At 38.9% G+C, this 22,810-nt stretch overlaps 2 pseudogenes; one reads left to right on the forward strand and one right to left on the reverse strand.

Moving 5' to 3' along the window:
• Nucleotides 1–6,783: 6,783 nt before the first annotated feature.
• On the forward strand, nt 6,784–8,189 carry LOC137235474 (histone acetyltransferase type B catalytic subunit-like; annotated as a pseudogene).
• A 2,149-nt stretch (nt 8,190–10,338) lies between these two features.
• On the reverse strand, nt 10,339–12,949 carry LOC137234405 (putative nuclease HARBI1; annotated as a pseudogene).
• Between the last annotated feature and the right edge of the window lie 9,861 nt (nt 12,950–22,810).

Here is a 22,810-nt window from a genome sequence, read left to right on the forward strand (position 1 = left end):
GTATAATATCACCACATTTGGTTGCCTTCTCTGTACTCAAGCCAAAACTTAAGCGATGCTGCTTACCAAAAGCGCAGCCGTCACAATCAAAATTTTCGTCGGAAAATTCAATGTTGTTGTTTCTCAGAAATTCACGAACGTGCCTCAAATTTTGGTGACCTAGCCTCTCGTGCCATACACGCAATGACGTACGTTTGATTGCAATACTCGCTGATACCTTGGGCTCTATAACGTTAAAGAGCATGTGAAACATACCGCCCTTTCTCTCTGCTATTGCGACCACTTTGCCTTCATCAAGTAGTTTAAAAGTATTCTTATCGGACCAGCTCGTGTGACCATTGTCCATAGCCTTGGTGGTTGAAAATAAATTTGCGTACAAATCCGCCGAATATAGTACATCTTTCAAAACTTTTTCTATCCATTCAACACCATTGAAAGAACGAATTTTTATATTACCACGTCCAGTTGCATTCATTGTTTTTCCATTTCCAATTATAACTTGAATTGGTTTCTTTAAATTTGTGTAGGTGAAAAACCAGTTGCGTTGCTTACACATGTGACATGTGGCACCCGAGTCCAGAAGCCAGTTATCAGTTGACTGGAAAGAGTTAGGTAAGTTGTTGAGGAAAGCCTTATCGCCGGTTGACCTTTCGAATGAATGGTCTTGATTTTTAGACTTTCCCTTCATCTTGCATTCACGTTTCCAGTGACCAGTGCGCCCACATTTAAAACATCTGCCTTTATGCTTTGTGTTGGGAGCAGTATTTCTTTGCTTAGCCAATAAAGCCTCACTCGTGCCTATTTCATTCAAACTCGCACTTTGAACACCCATTCGACTTTCCTCAATCATAAGACGATTAGTTAAATTTACAATTGTGCGATTCTCACTAGCTGTAGATTCCCAAGCTATTGAAAAATGCTTATATTCAGCGGGTAAAGTCATCAAAATCTTTGTTATGAGCATGCTACTATCGATATTTACGCCAGCAACATTTAGCTTGCCCACCAGATTCTCCAGCGTGGAAATGTGTGTTGCTATATCATGGCATGGATCCTTTTTATATGCATAGAATTGCTCCTGCAACAGATGTTTTGCAGATTCATCTGAGTGTTCGAAAACCGAATGCAATTTTTCCCACATTTGTTTGGCTGTAACGCAGTTACACAAATGCACAAGTACTTTGGCTCCACAGGAATTCACTATAATTCTCTGCGCCTTTGCATCTTTTACCGAAAATGATTTATCATCTGCACTCTGCGTCCGAGTTCCATCAACGTAGCCAAAGAGTTCACATGCCATCAAGTTAACTCGTACCTGGAACCTCCACATCATCCATTGCGATGCGTCCACGAATTTCTCGATAACAAATTCTTTGTCCATTCTGAACAGATGCAAATTGGTGTTAAAAAAGGTAAAACCGTACTCCGTTCTATTAAACGAACAAAAAAACTGCCTACGTGACTAAAACTGCAAAAATAGTAACGGATCGACCTTTTTTGTTTTTGCCCTTTTTTTTGCTAAACTTTTCCGCTACGCTGGGCCCATATTAACCTATTAACACGCAGTCTTTTGATGGAATAATAATAAGAGCAAAAGAGAGTATTTATTTATATACATGAAATGGTAATGAGATATTATATGTATGTACATAGAGTGTTACAAAAATATGTGTTGTCATGTTGCTAAGAAATGTATAAGAGACATTTGACAGAGAAGTTTTACACTTGTTAACAAAATATACTCAACACAAATAAAGCAAACATATATGTATATATATATAAACGACTATAAGGAGTTTCAATTTTAATTCTTTATTATATATAAATAAATTAGCGGTACCCGACAGATGATGTTCTGGGTCACCCTGGTCCACATTTTGGTCGATATCTCAAAATCGCCTTCACATATACAACTAAGTACTCCCTTTTAAAACCCTCTTTAATACCTTTAATTTGATACCCATACTGTACAAACACAATATGGAGTCAACCTTGGTCCACCTTTATGGCGATATCTCGAAAAGGCGTCCACATATAGAACTATGGCCCAACCCCTTTTAAAATACTCTTTAATACCTTCCATCTGATACCCATGTCATACCAACATTCCAGGGTTACCCTAGGTTCACTTTCCTACATGGTGATTTTCCCTTATTTTGTCTCCAAAGCTCTCAGCTGAGTATGTAATGTTCGGTTACACTAGCCTTCCTTACTTGTTTTAATTTTTATTTATTGTTATCGTCATTTTACTTAGCTTTTATTTTATTTTCTTTAATTTAATCTGGTTTTCATTTCATTTGGCTTTTATTTAATTTGATTTTTCTTTAATTTAATTTTTATACAATCTAATTTATATTTTATTTCGCTTAATTTCAATTTTAATTTAATTTTAATTTAATCTAATCTTTCTTTAATTAAATCTTATTTGTTTATATTTTTATCTAATTTAAGTTTTAATAAGTTAATTTAATTTTCATTTATTTTAGGTTTTATTTGTTTTAATATTTGTTTAATTTTAGTTTAATTTAATTTAATTTAATTTTCATTTAAGTTAGTTTTTATTTATTTAAAATTTTATTCAATTTAAGTTTTAAATAAATTGTATGAGCTTCACCTTTTTTCACTAATTTCACTTCACAATACATATATATATATATGTATATGTATTTACCTGTAGCAGGACTCACAGCAGCTTCCTTCCAGTTGCCTGGGTTTTGCGGTTCATAAACTGCCCACCATGGTAAAAGAACTTTTATTAATTTTTCTTTTTGTTTCACCGATAGCGTGCACTTTTTTGATTTTAATCAGGCGAGACTTAGACTTACGACCGCACAGTTCAACTACTATTTCTACCTTCTTACGAATTTACACGCACACTCTTGCTGTGTCCAAATTGGAGACATCGGAAACATTGTAGAAAGGCACTAAAGTCGGATACGTTAAGACTCTGATAGTCAATGTTAAGGCGCTCAGACACAAGCATTGTTTTACCGACTAGGGGACTCACTTCAAGGACAGCATTGGATATAAAATCAGGGCTTCGGCGATTTCGCTTCACAAAGCGCAGTTTTATATCGCTGTCTTCCATCATGGCTGAACTTATATTAGGGTTTTGGTTTCTGATAATCGGAATAAGTTCCTCTACTTGCACTTCTTTCGATATTCCTTTTATAATCACTAATGGCCTTCTAGTTTTGCATTCTCTGCTCTAATGTCAAATAAATTTGATAACTTATTCATTGTTGTATCGCATTGCTCTAAGTTGCCGAACTCGATTCTAACTTTGTTTTTGACACAGGGGCTATTTTTAATGGAGCAAGGTTGGTATCTTTAAATGATAAAATTTTTTTAAAGCTATTTAACAAAGCCGAGTGATTTTGATTATCCTTAGTTGAGCTGATTACAATTGCTGAATTGCATTTTTTATCTCCTGATTTGGCTACATTTGCATAACTTGCATTATGGGATTCATTAGGGCTTGCCACATTGACGACGGCGGTGTAGCCACCACATCTGTCATATTATTTTTACACATGTTCTTATGGCGATGGTTTTTTTAACGACAACATGGCAACACGCCAATCAACCACGAATGCCGCTGTCGCCAGATTAAATCTATTTCTATTTTGACAAGCGGCAAAGTGTTAATGCTTCTTCTTAACTTTTCTGACAAGTAATTTCGCGTGTGTTTATTGGAAGTTCTTCTTGGGTGAAATTGGTAAAATAATAAAATTAATTATAATCTCACGGTGTTATAATAATAATAACTTATTTGACATTATATTAAGCGGTACAGAAACAGTTTAAATTATTGGTAAGAAAAATCTTCGACTGAAAAAAGGTAATTGTTTACTTTAGGGTACAAATACTAAAACTCGTCCAAAAATATCGGGAGAGGTGTCAAAAGACGCGTCTTGATCCCTGGACCACGAATCCGAAAGCGGAAATCTGACATTTTATTTCTTTTCGGAGACATTTGCAAACAAACCCGAAAATTTTCATGTGGTTGTTGTGATTTTGATGATTTTGTGGTACCCACAAGAAAAACTGTGGATAAAAGTGTTTTGCGCGGATATAGTTTTGGTCTCCAAACCGATGTTGGACCCACCCAGGGTAATTTTTTATAAGCGCTGCCGAATGCCGCCAATGCAGAAAGGCGTTCTGCGCAAAAATACTATGGATCCCACCCCCGGTTTCGGAGCGCATTGGAGCCATTTTTCGGTTTTTTGGCAATATCTTTTCACAGACATATAATTTTTTATTTCCGCTTTCGGATTCGTGATCCTGGGTCCAAAGTGCGTCTTTTGACAACTCTCCCGATATTTTTGGACGAGTTTTAGCAGTTGTACCCTAAAGCAAACAATTACCTGAAAAAATATGAAAAAATTGTTTCTTCATAAACTTGAATTACATACATAGATTGCTACAATTTCAACAAATTAAATATGGATATAGATGAAAAATTAATTGAAGAGGTGCGGAAAATGCCCATTATATATAATCTGGGCTTGGAGGACTATAAAAACATAAAGAAAAAGGAATTGGCATGGAGGCAGGTCTCCTCTGCTATGCAAAGTGAAGGTTAGTATACATATTTGAGATTTATTTCTTCATGTGGTGTAAATTTCAATTTCAAATGTAGAGGAACAATGCAAAAAGCGGTGGAAGGGTTTGCGAGACTCCTACAAACGAATTAAAAGGTCCCAGCTGCTTGCTTCGGGTAGTGGCGCCCCAAGTCCGAAACGAAAATGGCGCTATATGGAAGCCATGTCATTCCTGGATAATGTACAAGCATCCCGAAGGTAACTAAAGAAAAAACCTATACAATTTTATTTGATACATTAAAAATAAACTTTTGTGGCACAATCGGTAATGAAAGTGATGCTGAAAGTGAAAGCACCAGTATCATTTCCCCATCATCAAAGGACTCAACGCCACCACCACACAAAAACGATTCTCCACGGCCTAGCGCAAGGGCACGAAAAGTGAGTTCATTGTACTTATGCATTTTACGGTGTAAACTTTATTAAGAAAGTAAAAAATTTATTTTACAGGAAACTCAGCAAAAGTTTAACGATTTTCTGGAACTTGCTTCTCAAATCATTAAAAATACTTGTTCTGCGTTTTGTACTCAAGAAAAAGAATTGGACTCTACATTTCTACATTTTCAAACTTTGGCCAGCAAAATAAAGGAGTCCGGAATTCCGAAGAACGTTGCAAACGAAATTGAGGCTAAAGTGTCGGCACTGGTATTCTATGAAATTGAAAACCACCTAAATAACATGTAAATTTTTAACGCAGTGCTTCCAAAAAGGCAAAAGTAAAACCACCTGTGCAGAAATATTTATTTTCTTATACCTTTTCTCCACTATAACAAAAATCGAGTTATGAAAGTATCCGGACACCTTTAAAATCTTAATTGTGTATAAAATCTGGGTTTCTTACCAATAGCCCACTCATAAGACTTTTGGATATAGATAGATTTTCAATTTCTTGAAGGTTATATAAATAAATGACCCGCTCTTCCCACTTTTCAAAAAAACTTGAAATATATCCAACTAAGGTAAAGGCTTATTAGTGGTCTAAGGGCGTACGAAAACCAGTTTTTACGCATAATTCAAAAAACGGCGCTAGGCCGTGGAGAATCGTTTTTGCGAGGTGGTGGGGTTTAGTCCTTTGATGATGGGGTAATAACACTGGTACTTTCACTTTCATTACCGATTGTGCTACAAAAGTTTATTTTTAATGCTTGTACATTATCCAAGAATGACATGGCTTCAACCTGCCTCCATGCCAATTCCTTTTTCTTTATATTTTTATAGTCCTCAAAGCCCAGATTATATACATATAATGGGCATTTTCCGCACTTGCCTGGAAAAAATGATTTCTTTCTAGGTAGTTTTACTTTTGGTGGTACTGTGCTATATCGCGGAAATGGATAGAAGAGAATTTTCGTTAACTTGCAGAACAAATTTTTTGAACAAAATCAATTTTAATACACAAAAAAAAAAAATTTAATAATATAAATATGGTAGTGCAACACTTTTTGCTATTTTTTACAAATTACTACCTAAAGTACATACATCTGTGCATACAAAAATTGCAGCAACAATTTCATCAGCTATGTTATTTTCTTAAATTTTTAAAATTGTATAACGAAAATTTGTAAACCGATTTCATAAACGTTTTCCGATACATTCGCAAAGTTTTTTAACATAACATTTGCGTATATTTGTTGCTCCTACTTTTGCATTCACAGGTATACATAAACCTGTTGACAAAAACTTTATTTCAAGAACGTTTTTTTATATTATTAATTATTTATATTGTCCATATGGTTGTAGAACAACTTTTTTCAATTTAAGTTTGTAGTATGAGTACCTGGGGTACAAATGTACTTTTACTTTACAAGACTGTTAAAATTAATAAATTTCATTTCTCAATTCATGTTAAGCACCATATTTTATTGTATGTTGGCCAAATGCTAGAAATTCGGCAGCACTCCAATCGCTTCCACCGAAAGGAGATCCCATATTTTTTATTCCCGCGGAAATATTCCCCCAATTATTTTCTCTTGGAGAGAACAATAATTGGGGAAAAGGAATTTAAAATTGCGCGTTTCTATTTTTGTTTAACAAATTGAAAAGTTTAGTTATAAAAAGGTTGACAATTGGGTTTGGAGAAGCTTTATATTGTGCTGGCAACCTGAAAGGGTTGACCTACACAACCATTTCTTCCAGGGATAAACGAACAAATTCCTTGAGGGCGCACTGTTTAACAGGGATGGCGGATATACAGGAATATATGGACTTCGTACTGGATGCAGTCCAAGATGTGGAATTTAAATTAAGTAAGTCATCCGCATTACACAAAATATTTAACATAAACAGCACGAAAGTTATATGTTTCGCATATTCAAGTACGCCGCAAACAAGATTTGGAAGATGACAGCCTTGTATTTCATCCCATGATGGCACATCAAATATTTGTTGAATCTGAAAGCATATTCGGATATAAAGGTTTATGTGTGCGTATTTTATACACTGCTGGTCCTCTACATATTTATATTGGCATTGAATATGACAGTATAGTTGATGAAATATCAGGCGGAGATATAAAGGCTGATGTAGTTGTGCGACCGATAGCGGAAAAATTACCTGATGGCTGTTTTTTTGTTAATATGGATGAGTTTTTGAAAACACTAGATAAAGCAGATAAGTTTCAACCATTTGGTGAAAAAATAACCGAACAGAGTGTTACTGATTAAGACGGACAAGAGCACTTCTTCGAACTATATCATTGTGACTATAAGGTGCCGGCATTCTTAAAATTCTTCAGTCGTTTGCAGACATATTATGGTTCGTTGATGCAACATCCTATATTGATGTTGATGATCCGCAATGGAGCTTCTTTGTATGGTATGTTGACTAAATATGCTACTTCAATAAGTAACTTATATCAATTTTTATATTCCTACAGCTATGAAAAGTATAAAAATGATAATGGTGATTATCAGTCTGCAACCACTGGCTACACCACTGCATATGAGTACTACGCATATCCTCAACACATACGACCGCGCATTAGTCAAGTATTAGGGCTACCACCATTCCAGAAACTTGGCATTGGCACAAAATTCATTGAAACTGTCTATAAACATTACTTACCAATCATTAATGTCATTGATATGGCAGTGGAAGATCCATCGGGTGATTTTCAGCGTTTACGCAACTATGTTGATGATCGTCTGTGTATGGGACTAAAAAGTTTTGGAAGTGATGTCATCAAAAAAGGATTTAACAAAGAAATTGTTCATGAGGCACGCGAAACGTACAAGGTAAACTAATTTAACTAATAACTATTAAAAACCACCTGTTAAACTGATGCTCATCTCTTTCCAGCTAAATCCACGTCAGTGTCGCCGGATTTATGAAATACTTCGACTATATTATACAAACATTTATGATAAGGACGATTATCATGCTTATCGTGTAGATGTAAAGCGTCGGTTAAGCGCAATTTATTATAAACATATAAATGATATTAAGAAAATGGAAAAAGCTAAAATGGATAAGGAATGGTTGAGAGCGCGTTTACCTACACCAAGTCAACGTATGGAGCAATTGCATGAGGAATATGAAAAAGTAGAGAACGCATACAAACAAATTGTTGAAAAGTTACGTGATTAAGCTTATGAACCTAGCAAAGTTTTTGTATGTGTTACAGTAAATGATATAGATTTTAAGTGTCATTTAGCTGGTATTGTTGTACATCTGATTATTATTTTTTATGTAATAAAACCTAAATTATTAATGGTACAATAAGAGTTCCGAATATTTTACCTCCTCCATCTGCTGCGTAGCTTTATATACAGAGAACATGAAAATATAGATACGAAGAAGTTACGATGGTCAATTTGAATCGGTTACAGGAATGTCATGATACTGCCTGGGCTTAGTTGGTTAATATCCCGCAAAAGACGGAGGATGATTGATTTTTTTCGATATAACAACAACGATGCCTATCTGGGTATATCTTTGACGGAATGTTTTGTGTAGACGTCAGCAAGTGAGTGAACTTGCAGATAATATGACTTTTATCACTCTGAATGGGGACGCCCTAAACACGAGTCAGTGCAGGACTTATAAACTACGTCATCGGGGAACCAATGCTTACTTTTGTATCACCCTCTTGCAATCATTTTGAACACCTCACTTTCTTGGCTTTATGAATTTATGGTCAGGAAAGAAAGATAGTAGTCGTGGTGCATAATTTGTCAAAAGCCTTTGACACGGTTATCCAGAACGAAAAAGAGGAACGCACACTCCCTTGAGAAACGCGAGTCACTCTAGCTCAACTTCGATCTGGATACTGTAACAGGTTAAACTCTTACAAATCATATGTCCTGCTTGCAATATGTCCCCACATGACACCAACCATCTCTTTAATTGTATTGTGGAACCACTGCCTCTAATACCCCTCTCATTATGGTCCACCCCTGTTGAAACAGCAAATTTCCTTGGACTCCCGTTAGAGGATATTGATGACAATTTGATTGGGAGAAGCACTGCTACAAGAACAACAACAACATGCCCAGGTGTCTGGGTATTAAACAGGAACTGATTGGTTAGCATTTCATTTCTCTCCCTTAGGGGGAGCTATTCTCGCCTCATTGTATAGGTGTTGTACTGGGGACATAAGAAGACAGCCAGTAGCGGTTCTGAGGGCAGTGCTTTGACAGGCCTGTTGTTGTTGTTGTAGTGATAAGGTTGCTCCCCGGAGGCTTTGGGGAGTGTTATCGATGTGATGGTCCTTTGCCGGATACAGATCCGGTACGCTCCGGTAACACAGCTCCATTAAGGTGCTAGCCCGACCATCTCGGGAACGATTTATATGGCCACATTAATCCTTCAGGCCATCCCTACCTCCCCACCCCCAAGGTTTGGCGACCATATCGGGGACGAGATGCAATCGGCTAGCCAATTGCTTTGCAAGTGGTAATGAGCGTTTCTTTATCTTTTCCCCAAGTACTGCCAGCAAGAGATTTGAGGAGTTTATTACGGCTCTGATAAGATAATGCTCGGTATTACTTGTAAAGATAGAGCGTAATTGATGCCATAAAGCGGTTAGTTGCAAAGAACCCCCCCCCCCCCCCCCCAAAACAGATTAGATCACGATCACTAAAAGAGAAAAACTGATATATCGCACACCTTTACCTAAAGAGTGAATAACTCAAAAACTCACAATGTTTAAAAAGCTCGATAATATGTCTGACTCCATCATATAGATTAAATAAAAGTCAGGTTTCATGAAGCCTTTGGGGGTGAGTGGTGGAACTACTATTTAATTAGATCAGTTTGTATAGGATTAGAGAACACGGTAGTGTGTATAAAGACTTAGGTATTTCACTTAACACTCTTTAAGCGTAGGTGTGCGTTATAGTTTTATTTAAGTTTGTCAAAACAATATTTTTAATTAGAAGTATTTAAAGTAAAGACAAAATAATCAATTCAATATTTGGTTTTTGTCGGGGCATGAAAACCTGGATTGTTCGTCGCCCACTTGCCAGGAGCATGAATGAACAAAAAGCAAAATGCCCGGGAATCAAGTTTTAGAGTTAGCTATTTTCAGAAAATCTAGAATTTTTTTCATATTCTCTTTACTAAAGCCCAAAAAAATGTAGTTGCCTATAGTATAAGCTTTCGGGATTTTAATATAAAACATTCACTGATGAAACCAGTGAAATTGAAAAAACACTCATTTATACTTCTGACAAGAGAACGACGATATAATTTTGAAAAGCTTGTTGCCTATAATTCCCTTTGCTGCACTTTTTTTTTAGAAAGTTGTATTTAAAAATTCTTTAAGGCTGTTTCGTAATTCAAAAGCATGAGAGGAAGAACGGTTTACAACTCTCTGTTGGAACGACTCTCGATTCCTAGCAAAGTGTTCTCCACGATCTTACTGTCCCGAATTGAAGAGGCGGTGTATGGAACTCTAAGAGAAAATCAGTTTGGCTTTAGACAAAACCGATCCTGTGTTGATCTAATAAATACCGTCCGAATCATTGTTGAACAATGCTGTGAATACAGAACATCAGCTTATTTACTTTTTATCGACTTTAAAAAGGCTTTTGATAGTCTCGACAGGAAATATATTTGGGAAATACTACGAAAACGAGGGATGCCCAATAAATAATCAACATTATAAAGGCAATGTAAGCCGAATTTAAGTGCCGGGTCAGTCACGATGGGCGCCTCTCAGAACCCTTCGAAATTAAAAGCGGGGTGCGACAGGGATGCATACTCTCCCCGCTCTTGTTTATCTTGGCATTAGACGAGATTATGAGGAACGCAGAAAATGGTGGACACGGTGTACAGTGGACGCCTTTCACTCAGCTAGGGGATTTAGAATATGCAGACGATGTCTGTCTGCTAAGCCACAGAAGTACTGACCTTCAACACAATTTAGAAGCTGTCAACACACATGCAAAGGAGGCCGGACTAAGCATCAATACAGCGAAAACCAAAGTCATAAGATGCGGCTATAGTATTTCATCAAGGCCATTGACGCTTACGGTTGACGAAAATGAAATCGAAGGTGTAGAGTCCGTTGTTTATCTTGGTAGTATTGTCTCAAATAAGAGCGGTGCAGATGAGGACGTTCAGTCTCGCATAAACAAAGCAAGAATGGTTTTTGGGCAACTGGCAAACGTGTGGAGGTCCAGCTCTTTAAAAGCGAAGCTTCGACTGTTTAATTCGAATGTTAAATCAGTACTGTTTTATGCTTGCGAGACGTGGAAAAGCTCAACTTCAATTCAGAAACGTCTACAAGTTTTTATTAATAAATGTCTGCGCCGAATCCTGAAAATTCGATGGCCGGAAAGAATTTCAAATGACGACTTATGGTCTAGAACAAATCAACCTAAGGCTACCACAGAAATAACCAAGCGTAAATGGTCGTGGATTGGTCACACTCTCAGAAGACCTCCAGTAAATAAAGCCAGACAAGCATTGCGATGGAATCCACAAGGAAGCCGACGACCTGGTGCACCTGCGAAAACTTGACGCAGAACTGTGGATAAAGAACTCGAAGACGCAGGATATACGTGGAATGACATCACAAGAACTGCACCTAACAGAATAAGATTTAAGTCGGTGGTCGAGGCCCTATGCTCCAATAGGAGTTGAGGAGGATGATGATGATGATGATGTTGGAACGACTCCAATGGATTTATTTCGCCTCTCCATTGTCCAGAAATTTCGCGGTTATGTTCATTTCAATCCACCAATTCAAGCGTGAAGTAGTTTCTATCATGTTGTAGCATTAAAAAGTTATGTAGAACCAATGTAGCTAAAACAATTTTGTCTGCATTCTTTGGACAAGCCGATATTGTTGTAAGTAGTATTCGCCAGCGACTTGCCAGAATGCCGAATGTATTCTCAATATGTACTCTAGCCTTGGACAATACAATATTGTACTTCTCCTTATCATCACTTAAATGTATACCCGGAAAAGGACGCATTAAATTTGTTTTAAGCGGAAATGCGTTATCCCCAACAAAGTAATATGGAAAATTAATAGATGTTCCTGGCAAATTGGTAGGGTGAGGGATTTCTAATGTTCCATTCAATATTTTGTTTCCAAAGGAACTTCGGGCAAAGACTCCACCATCACTCTGACTCCCCAAAGCACCAATGTCTATATATGTAAAGAGGTAGTTTGCATCACATGCTGCAATAAGAACGATGCTATGAGTCTTTTTATAATTGAAATACAAGGCCCCACTTTTAGATGGGCGTACAATATTGATGTGTTTACCATCAATAGCTCCTAAGCAATTCGGCATTCCTGTTTTAATAAAGAATTTTTCGGCAATTATGGCAAGTTCTGCTAGGTTCGGAGGTGATAAATATACGATATGTAGCTCATCCCAAATGGCATCGCATGTTTCGTATATAATTTTCTTTACAGTTGACACACCCATCTTAAAAGTCCAAGCTAGAACATTATAATTACAGCCTTGAGCTAAGAACCTAAAAATATATGTTAAAATTATCCACATATACATATATAAGAGTATTATATATTGCTTTTTACAAAGACTCAACTAACAAACATACATCAATGTCATAGCCAGGGGCGTTTCTGGACATATTGCTTTTCTGTTCGAGAAGCGGCGCAATTTCTCCCTAAGTAACGTCAATAACAAATTAAAGTTTTCTGTGCTCATCCGCGTTACTTTAAAAAAATGCTCTTCATCTTTTTCCTGCAACTGTTGGAAGCATGTCTTGAAAAATCCCTCTTCTTCCCGCGTCAGGTTCACAGGGCGAACCCACCATCGTCTATTTTTGCACATGATAAATATTTCATTTGCTAAATAAGTGATGTGGGATATCTTAGCAATAGTAGCCACAAAATTGCTGATATTTTGCACAACTTCGCTCATTTTATTCTACCTTCACTTTTTTTTGGGATTTGGTTTCGTGGAAGTGTCTATATATAAATTTAATTACAATTCCAAGAACGTTGAGCTCCACCAGTTTCCAGTGGTAATACCAGAGGCCAGAACCATGTGTAGCAGCTTGCTATTTAGAGTATAATGAATTTGTTGATTGTAGGATGATCGTAGAAATATATCAGATTTATACAGTATACAGAACGAGTTATTTTATTTCCATTAATTCATGTAGCTGACTTTTTAATTTTATTTGCAGAATTTCAATCAACTTGGCGGGACGCTCGTTTTGACAATGAAATGTTAAAATACATCAGCTGTTCGAAACAGCGCTGCCACTGTAGCTGTGGTTGCCATTGTAACCAAGTAGCCAATGCACGGCTACGATTGTGGTCAAGTTTTGCTTTGCTGTAGCTGTGGTCTGTATCCGCCGTGTTGAATGTGGCCAGCCCTATTGTTTGAATTCAAAGATTGTATTAGCAGAGAGAACTCCTCTCTTATTGTGGGACGTATATTGACCAAGGTGTTAGCAGGATCATCACTTTTTTCATTTAGCAAAAGTGATTCAATGGTGGGGATGAGAGCCATGAGCTTCGTTGCTTGATTGATTACGCCAGTTTTTATTTCTCTTTTAACATTGCCGGAATCTTGAATTAGGCGCTGTATTTCATTTGAGATGCCGTTGATAGATTTTATTATGGTTACTGTGGAACTCAACTTTTTGGGTTGTGTTCTTGCTGTCTGCAAGTAACGAGCTTACTTTCCACAACATTACGATTTGGCTAAAATAAATAAGCTTACGATCCACATCGATCTCGGCGAACTTGAAAAGCTGAACGTAAGTTCTACACCCTTACCAGCTGACGCGAAACATAGCTTACATTCCACACTCCTATTTCTGAGAGTTTTCGTGTTCCACGGCTAACCCTATCAGCTGATTTGGCGAAGGCGCGTAAAAATATGTGTTTTTACACTTGTAAACTTTGTAAACTTAAGAAATCTTATCCTTACTTTAGATATGAAAGAAACCACGTCTAACTAGTACGAGGGTTGCCAAAGCCTTTTTCTAGGGATAGGTATAGGGATAGGGATATTGATAGGGATAGGGATAGGGACTTTTTTTCCTTAGGTCTCTACAAGCTAGCTGCGCTTCGAGAAAATGTATTATTTGTTTTCTTGTATCTTTTCATGAACATAACTTGAATTTAAAATTATTATAACTTAATATATACATGCATGTGAGTATAGTTGGTGGTATGATTTTATGAAACAATACTGTCTGCAACTGGATACAGACGTGAGTTTAAATTTCAGGTATTTAACTTAGCATACAGTAATGAATATTTGTTATTGCAATGAATAAAAAATTTTTAGCGTACTAAATATATTACTAATATAATATATATAATAATACATAAGTCTGAATCAATAATATGGAAGCGCTTCAAGTAGGATTTGAAGAAACTGTGACCAGTTAGCACTGCGTTATTTCGAATGAAATTCCAAATCTTTCACTGTATATCTCTGCTTCCTTTGGCGACTGGGAGAACATTTTTGTGGTACTGCCTGTCGATTCTGTGTATTCACGACGCCATGCTTCTTGCGTTTCTTGTTGTATAATTGCTTTAGTATAGCTCATTGGAAACTTTTTGTAAACAGGGCTTGTAGTCAGACCTGCCGCTTCCTTGGCTGCTTTATCTGCTTGCTCATTTCCGTCGATACCAGTATGAGCTTTTACCCAAGAGAAATTAACTTGGTTTTTTTGACGTAGAAAGCACAACCGCTTATGTAAAAAAAAAAACACCGCTTATGTATTGACGCTATTAATGGCGTCGTACTGCTTCTATTTTTGATAGCTTCAAGACATGATTGGCTGTCACTAAAAATGTGTAGATTTTGTGTGTTTTGTGTTGCCAAGTACTTTTGAGCCCAGAATAGCGTAGAATCGATTGCGTGCGCTTCAGCTTGGAACACGCTGCATACATTGTGAAGCTTAAATATTTCTTTTTCAGAAGTTCCATATTATTAAAAATCCGTTGCGTTTTTCCAATGGTATAGCCTGCATGGCTGATAAAATTTAAATTGATATCTATTATAATTCCGAGAAGTTTTATAGACTCTACGAATGGCAAGTTAGTTCCATTTAAGTAAATTTTTTCTGTTCTTCATTTTTGTGTAAACGCTATTGCCTTCCTTCTATCATCACCAAATTGTAGTTTGACATCGTTTCCCCAATGATGTACTTGGCATAAAGCAGCATTAGCTATACATTCGAGTTCCGCGCGTGTTTTTGCGGCCACGGTAAGGTGTTCATCATCGGCAAATTCTTGAATTTGTCATCCATTTGGTAGTGCCATGGTCAATAGGCTATCTAAAATTATGTTCCAAAACGTAGGACCACATATGGAACCTTGGATACACCCTTTTGAAATTGATTTTTTGGCAGTGGGATTAGCATATTCTAATCTAACCGATCGGTTATCTAGATAGCTTTTAATTAAGTTATAAATATTTGATGGAGTACGTTGGCATTCCAGTTGTTTCAAAGCTATAGGCCACCAAGCATTATCAAAAGCGGATTTGATGTCAAGAGAGACGCTGTTTAGGCCCAATACCTAACTTTTACCTGATTGACGGCGCCCCTCCCTAATGTTTTAATAATATTTACAGCCACCCACACTCACGCCTACATTTGTGTGCATGCATGCACATGCATGCGTTTGATACACATGCACGTGTGTGTGCAGGTTGTCAGCACCCATGCACGTATATGTGGGGTGGTTGTATGTGTGGCCTTTCCCCTCCTTAACTCCAGAGGACTTTTTCGCGGCTTAGCGGTTGTCCTCAACGGGATAACCGGCCTCTTCTATGAACGACCGCCAAGCAGTTCACAACGCCCAGGATCACCATCGTCACGTTAAACACAAAGGTAATATTGTATCCACTTTATATTTCCTTACACTCTAATTAAATATTATTTTATTACGAGGAAAACCCTCTTGTGTTTTGCTTATTTCATTTCTAGTGAACCATCATTCCCGAGATCGACCCGCGTGCGCCTACCCACTGCCTTTTCAGACGCACCCAGGCCGAACATTGGTCCTTACGCACCGAAAAAAAAGAACTAAAAGCCTAAAATTACAGTCCACAACGCAGCACATTTGCCTACTACAAAATTTTGCACGAATTGCCACAAAAACGCATAAAAAGATTTATTTGCCAAAGCACATTCCAGCAGAACCACCAAAGAAGTTTGGGAGTTACATATTATACAACACGATGTTAGCAGCCAAAAATTGACAAGGAAAAAGTTGGAGTTTTTATATTGTACATAGGTGACCAGAGTCACCGCATATTCGCACAATCAACTTTTCCAGAACAAAACCCAATAAGAAGTAAGTGTTATATTTCTTGCCACTTTTTTTGAGTGTTGTTTTTTTGCAAAATAAATTTAAAAAACCCCGTGAAGTGCGCGAAAAAATTAAAATCAAAAAAGAAGTGAAAAAGTGAAGTTATTTAGTGAGCACCATTTCAAAAATTAAATCACTTGGGCCATTAATTTTATTTCGATCCTTGTAATTATCTGGTCTATCCCCCCACCAGTGGTAAGGTTTTCCAGACACAACACAAGGAAGAGGTTAACCTAACCTCACTTTCCGCACGATACCGAATAAGTTTGTTGTTGTTGTTTTTTTTGCACATCACAAACACATTAATTTCAATTAAATTAATCAGGCCCTCACTTCTTGTAAAACATTTATTTCTTTCTTCACTTTTTTCCGGATATTTTCGATTTTCATTAGCAATATCGCACGCACTTTTTCATTTGTTCACAATACACTCATGTATCTGTGGACGTGGCGAGTGGTCCCCCCTTTTGTTGTTGCTACTGAGACAGAAAAGTCCAAAAATAAACCCTTTTTGTTGTCGCTGTTGTGCCAAAAGTTGAAAAATAAACCTCTGTTGTTGTCGCTACCAAGACAAAATGTCTGCAATAAACCAAATAAATAATAAACTTCGAAGTTCAATAGTTTTTATTTAGGGTTTGGCAGGCATTTTAACTCTGAAGAGTTCTATTTTTCTAATCGGAAATTTTCTCGTTAATAAACGTAAATAAAACAATGGAAACCTACATTCGTTTAGCAGAATCAATCGCAGAGTTTGATAAATATTACAGCCTTATTCCGGAGAGCGACCATAGCATACACACCCTTGCAATACAGCAGGAAGAGTTGCGGCTCTTTTGGAAGAAGGTAAAGTCTGCGTTTGATTCGCTATTGGGATCTGATGAGGTGTCACGTGCGTGAGGTGACGTGCGATGTTCAGCGTCTATATCTGCTGAGGCAGAAAAATACAAGAAGGATGAAAAGAACGTCAACCCTGAGCAAGAACCTCATGGATATAAAATTCGCCTCCCTGCTTGCAACACGAAAGTTTTTAAAGGGGATTATCTGTCTTGGCCAACTTTTCGCGACCTTTTCACGGCAATTTATATAAACAATTCCAGCTTGAAAGGGATGGAAAAGTTATTCCATCTCAACAACAAAACGCAGGGCGAAGCAAAAGATATCGTTAAAAAATGCTCTCTCACAAATGAAGGTTTCGAGATGGCTTGGAAAACCTTGTGTGAAAGATACGAGAACAAGCGTATCTTAGTTAACACACAACTACAAATTATATTTAACTTAAAAAAGGTAGAAAGTGAGTGTGGTTGTTCAATAAAAAAGCTACAAAATGATATAAATAATTGTATTTCGTCCCTCAAATGCCACAAAATTGACACTTCCAATTGGGATGCAATCCTGACCTATCTATGCTCAACCAAGTTACCAGAGAGCACGCTGGCTCTTTGGGAGCAAAGTATAGACCATAAAATGGACATATCCAAGCGGGAGGATATGGATAAATTCCTGTCTAATCGGTTTCAGACACTTGAAACAGTGTCTGGTTTTACAGGGCATGCCATTTCGAAAGTGCAAAAACCAAACGCGTCGCGACAATCGTCAGAAACCCCTACGAAAAGACTTGGTGCTTTTCAAACAAAAGTATCCAAGCAAACAATAAAATCAATTTGTAAAATGTGTAAATGCCCTGAACACAGATTACGCAACTGTTCACGCTTCTGCGAGTTAACCCCAGTAGAAAGGACTAAATTTATAAAATTCACAAGTATCTGCCTGAATTGCTTATCCGCAGGGCACACCGTGACGAAGTGCACCAGTTCCTACAACTATTCCAAATGCCGCGCTCGTCACCACACGCGTCTGCATGCGGATACATCTCAGCACACGGCTGTACGCAATCCATTCAAAGATGCGGATAATATCCCAACAACATCAGCAGAGGCGCGACAATCTGCAAACCAGAATGTAAAATCCTGTCATGCCAATTCCAGCACAGGAGTACTTCTCCGCGCGGGCATTACTTGATTCAGGGTCTGAATGTTTTTCATGACAGAAAGACTGAAACGCAGAATCAATTTACCGGCGAAGAAAATGCATGCCCAAGAGTCGGGCATCACCAATGCAGTAGCTGCTCAAGTTAGAGAGACATCCACCATCGAATTACGTTCACCAGTGGATCCATGCTTCAGCTTGACTACCCCAGTTCTGATTCTAGCCAAACTTGCTGGGAATCTGTCATCCTGCCATATCAACACGATGACTATGCAGGCATTCCCAGACTTGGTTCTGGCACACAAAAGAGGTTCTAGGTCAACGAAGATGTAGACCTCATACTTGGTGGAGACATATATCCCCAAATTATAATGAGCGGTCTGAAAAAGAATGTACTTAATACACTTCTGGCCCAAAAGACAGTGTTCGGTTGGATACTAACCGGTCGAGTTGAAGCACCGAGTCCAACGAAGAGCATCGTGTTATTTTACAACGAGGTTGCATTGGACCACTAATTAAAAGCGTTCTGGGAAATCGAAAATGTTCCCAAAAACAAAATGCTTAATGAAGAAGGAAGGTATTGTGAACAGTTATTTAAGGAAACGACAAAACGTGATGAAAATGGGAGGTATACAGTTTCCCTCCCATTCAGGCAGGATTACCCTGAGAATATTAAATTAGGACCGTCCCTAAAGCGCGCATGTTCACAATTCTTCAGAAGTGAGGGGCGATTACTGAAAAACCAGGATTTAGGGAAAGAGTATGTTCGGGTGTTGTCAGAATACGAAACACTCGGACATATGAGAAAAATCAAGAATAATATACCATCCGACGATTCGGATAATTATTTCCTGCCCCATCACGCCGTTGTAAAGGCGGAAAGTAGCACTACCAAGGTGCGCGTCGTCTTCAATGCCTCAAGTCCTACGGCAAATGGCACTAGTTTAAACGACATACTCCACCCAGGTCCAGTACTCCAAGCAGACTTGCCCATTTTAATTCTACGTTGGAGACTGTACCGCTTTGTCTTTAATAGCGACATAGAAAAGATGAATAGGCAGATATGGGTGACCGATAATCACGCCAAATTTCAAAGAATTGTGCATCGAACATCCCCCAACGAACCCATCAGTCTTTACGAACTAAATACTGTCACATTTGGTGTAACCTGCGCCCCTACCTCGCGATACGGTCACTTCTACAATTGGCTGATGATGTAGAAAATACGCACCCAATAGCATCGGGTATATTACGAGAAAGTATGTATGTCGACGACGTTTTATCTGGAGGACATACAATAGCGTCAACTATCAAAGCAAGAAACGAGATTCGCGAAGCATTAAACTCAGCGGGCTTTCCATTGCGCAAGTGGACATCAAATTGTGAGGAAATCCTTCAGGACAACCCCAAAACGGATCTGCTCAGCGAGGACTTCCTAGCGTTTGAAGAGGCTAGCTCGGTTAAGGCACTCGGAATACGATGGAACGCGCATTCAGACATATTTTACTTCACCGCAGGAGCGTTAGAGAATGGCGAGAACATCCCCAAACGCGCAATCCTATCCGCTATAGCCAAGCTTTTTGACCCTTTAGGCTGGCTTGCACCAATGGTCATAGTGGCAAAAATACTAATGCAGAATATCTGGTTAGAGGGCACCGGGTGGGACGAACCTGTCTCCCCAGCTACCTTAGAACGGTGGGAAAGTTTCACCCAACACTATAGCGAAATAGATAACATTAGGATACCGCGGTGGGTAAATTTTTCACCGGAAGACGACATAGAAATCCACGGCTTCTGTGACGCTTCCGAGAAAGCATAAGCGGCAGCGGTATACATGCGCGTGAAAAGAGCCGATCAGGTTTTCATACACTTACTTTTAGCAAAAACCAGAGTAGCTCCAGTGAAAACCATCTCGCTACCACGTTTAGAACTCTGCGGCGACGTGCTGCTCGCAGAAATCATGGAATCAATATTCCAAAACATTCATTTGGGACCAGCAAAAGTTCACCTCTGGACGGATTCATCCATCGTACTCGCATGGATAAGAAAGCCGCCCTGTTCCTGGTCAACCTTCGTCGCACACCGAATCACTAAGATCATCGATATGGTCGGTAGCAAGGACTGGCTTCACGTGGACTCGGAATCTAATCCAGCGGATCTAGGAAGCAGAGGACTACTTGCATCAGAGTTGGTCAACAATTCGCTGTGGTGGTAGGGACCTTCTTGGCTACAAGAAGACAATTCCCACTGGCCAGCACAAGACACCGATTACAACACGTCCGTTGAGGAAAAGAGGGCACAATCATATGCCACGACAGGGGTAGAGCACATAGATATTCTCGACCGATTTTCAAATTTGCCTAGGGCCTTGAAAGTCCTATCATATGTTAGGAGATTCTATAAAAGAACGCATCCTAAAACTAAAGCAGTGTTCCAAGAAAAGTCGTGCATAATCTCAGCCGATGAGATTAAGGCAACGACTCAAGCATTAATACGAGTCTGCCAGAAATAATTTTACGGTACAGAATATTTAAAATTAAAAAATAGGGAACCTATTGATCGGAAGATTGAAATCCTGTCACTCAACCCATACATCGACAAAGATGATATTATCAGAACAGGAGGGCGTCTAGGGCTTCAAAAGATATGTCATACAACGAGCGGCATCCGGTCATCTTGCCTTACAATTGTAGGCTGTCTTGCCTTACAGTCATGATGTTTCATCATGATTCTCTTCATGGCGAGAACCATCTCATGCTCCGTCTCATCCGAACCCAATATTGGATACCGAATGTCAAGACCATGATCAGAGCCATCATCCACAATTGCAAAACCTGCATTATTCACCGAAAGCGGCGCAGTCCCAACTTATGGGTACCCATCCCTGCGAACGGTCTACTTTTACCCGCGCGTTCACCAATACCGGGGTAGACTTTGCGGGGCCTTTCGACATCAAAAGCTACCGCGGTAGGGGATGTCGACTGTCTAAAGGCTACGTATGCCTATTTGTCTGTTTCTCCACTAAGGCCACCCACCTAGAAGCCACTAGTGACCTGAGCACCCCATGCTTCCTCGCAGCCTGTTCGCGTTTTATCGCTAGCATAGGATGTCCGAAAAACATCTACTCCGACATTGGTACGAAATTTGTCGGAGTTTCCAGATTTCTACGATCGGAATTCAAAGCCTTCCTGGCAGAAAGCCGAGACAAAACAGTCTCCAGGTATTGCCATCAAGCATTAACTTGGCATTTTATTCCCATCGGCGCTCCAAATATGGGCGGCCTGTGGGAAGCGGGAGTGAAGAGCTTCAAAAGCCACTTCAAAAAGGTCGCTTCTCTCCATAAATATACCATGGAGGATTTCCAAACCCTTTTGTGCCGGATCGAGGCATGTCTAAATTCACGGCCTCTCAGCCCGGCGTCCAATGACCCCACGGACCTGGAGCCACTAACCCCAGGGCATTTCCTCACGGGCAGCCATATTTTGGCGCCGCCAGAACCGGATGGGAACGAAAGCCCTGCCTCCATGCTAAATAGATGGCAGAAGCTCAAGGCCCTCCATTAAACATTCTGCCGGCGGTGGAAAACCGAATATTTATCCGAACTTCAAAAGCTTATGAAGTGGAAACACCCCAAAGAAAACATAAAAGTGGGAGACCTCGCTGTCCTCAAAGAGGACAACTTATCTCCCAACGAATGGAGGTTAGGTCGAGTCGCCAACGTACACCCCGGCGAAGATAACCAAGTTCGCGTAGTCGACCTCATAACAGAGAAGGGTCAAGTCAGACGACCTTTGGTCAAACTGATCCTTCTTCCAACGGCGGAGATGGATTGCGAGAAGGCCAAGAGCTCCTCGTAACAATCCCTCCGTTCCTCTCCCTCCTTTACGAACTCCACCTCCCTATCGATAATCCACCAAAAACCCAGCTCTCGTTCACCCGAAACGAGGCCAACCAGAATCCTAACGCAGATCCGCTATCTGCCACCGGAACATAAAGGCATTCAGCCCATTCTATACTTTAAGTTTTCAACAAAATTCTAACCCAAAATTCACTCGCTCACCCCAAGCGAGGACGCCAGAAGGCTAAAGCAGATCCTCTATTTGCCACATAACATAAAGGTACTCGGCTCATTATAAATTGCAGTAGTTCATGACACTCCTTATGAGAAATACTGCCCTAATAAGCTTCACAAAGGGGCAATTTGAGAGAATAGCCCAAACGAAATAAATTTACGAAGAATTAAATTAATCTAAATTCGACCCAACCAATATCGTTAATATCTATTATTTTAGCAATCAAGAGTTTAGCTCAGATAATTGCTAGTTTTCTCTAACAACGTACAAAACGCTGATATTTGTTCTACGCACTAATTCTGAAACGTTATTAAAACTGTTTAAAGGTTGTCAAACGTTGTTTCTCGTTGTATATCCTTTAATTCTAGAGTTAAATTGATAAA

The sequence above is a fragment of the Eurosta solidaginis genome, chromosome X (assembly GCF_040869045.1).
Source record: "Eurosta solidaginis isolate ZX-2024a chromosome X, ASM4086904v1, whole genome shotgun sequence".
NCBI lineage: Eukaryota > Metazoa > Arthropoda > Insecta > Diptera > Tephritidae > Eurosta > Eurosta solidaginis.